Genomic DNA, 1,791 nt, shown 5'->3' with positions numbered 1-1,791 from the left:
ACATCCCACAACCAGGGCAGATAATGCCCTTAGGTCAGACTGGATTTTAACTAAAAAGCCTTATAGGTGTGGGATCCCTTTGCTTGCTGATGTGAACAAACCTGTTAGGTCGGAGAGAGCCCAGTATTGGATACATGCAGATGTGTGATGAGATAATAGACCCTCCCTGGAATTTCTTACAGATCAGCATGCCAGACACAGATACGGGCTCCTCCCTGAATCCACAACGACCCCCACACAGGTACTGACTCCTTCCTGAATGCCCTGCCAATCCCCTATGGCAGGAACTTCCTCAACTCAGGCCTCAGGCCCCTCACTAAACCTGTATTAAAGAAGTGCCGCCCCTCCCTGTTGGCTCAAACTCACTGGCCCTGTCTCTGGGGCTTCTGGGTTTCGCCCAAGAACATGGATTAAAACCTCTTTTTCCCTTTCTGATCGGCTCAATTCCCTTTTCCTGCAACACGAACCTAACAAAACCAACCAAAAAAGACATTTTAAGGCAATTGGGAAAATGTGAACATGGACTGAGCATTAGACAAACTTAAAGCACTCTGTGTCTTTATTAAAAGGGATCGTGGCACACTGGTTTTTGTCAAAGATAAAAGGTCTTCTTCATGAAAGAGGTCCATAGTAAAATATCCTGGTTTCTGGGATGAAGTTTGTTTTTTTTCATGTTTCTTCAAGGGAATCTGCTGCTTGGCTGGCTGGCTGTGGACCCCACTCTTTTCTTCTTTTCAGTAGGTGAGTCTTCATACTGTTTTCTGCCATTTCCCCTCATACTTTGATTTCTCGCTTTTAAAATTTAAGACAGTTCAGAATCATTCTTATGTGGCTTTTGCTGCAGTGGTTGTCTGTGTTTTACCCACTGGTCCCCAAAACTTCAGGATATCGCTGCCCAGTTTCTTAAAAGACCACTCTAGCAGGACAATCGTGAGCAGCTGCTTTATTTTCTTTCCTGTGTGAAATGCCCAGCCTGGTTGGCTAGGTACCCTTGAACCAGTCGTATATTTTCCAGTGTCTTTTCAAGTATAATTGCATCACATGTGGATACTCCCATTTTTATTTCCTCTAGTCACCCAAAACTTTTTCCACATCCTCACCATGAAGCAGCAAAAATGGAAAATAACTGCAAAAGCCCTTATCCCACATGCAGTTATTTCCAGTATGTTCTGCATGTAGAAAATTGTTAGGTCGGAGAGAGCCCAGGATCGGATACATGCAGACATGTGACGAGATAATGGACTCCCCCTGGCATTTCTAACAGATCAGCATGCCAGACACAGATACTGGCTTCTCCACCACCCCACACAGATACTGACTCCTTCCTGAATACCTTGCTGACCCCTTGCAGCTGAAACTTCCTCAACTGAATACCTCAGCTCATGTCCCTGCCCCTCACCCAACCTCAGTATAAAAAAAGCGCCCCCCTCCCTGTTGGTGTGAATCCACATGCCCTGTCTTTGGGGGTACATGGGTCTCCCCGGGACACAGAAATAAACCTTTTCCTTTCCTTTCTTTTCTGATTCATTGGACTCTCTATTTCTTGCGCCGCCTCCTGAGTCACCTAATCTAACAGAAATCCAAGTAAAAACAACAGGCAAGTTCAATCTGAAAACACAATGAAACAGCATTGTGTGCCAGGAATGTGTAAAGTAAATTGGCTTCAGAAAGCTTGTTTGGAGGTCCTAGCAGGGCAGCGCAGCAACTCTTATACCCATGAGAATTTCTTGACAACTGGAAGGAAGAGAATAATCCTTAATGACCAGAGTCATCCATGTGTGTGTGTGGCGG

Source organism: Myotis lucifugus, unplaced genomic scaffold (assembly GCF_000147115.1).
Source record: "Myotis lucifugus unplaced genomic scaffold, Myoluc2.0 scaffold_973, whole genome shotgun sequence".
NCBI lineage: Eukaryota > Metazoa > Chordata > Mammalia > Chiroptera > Vespertilionidae > Myotis > Myotis lucifugus.
This window is presented reverse-complemented; position numbering follows the sequence as displayed.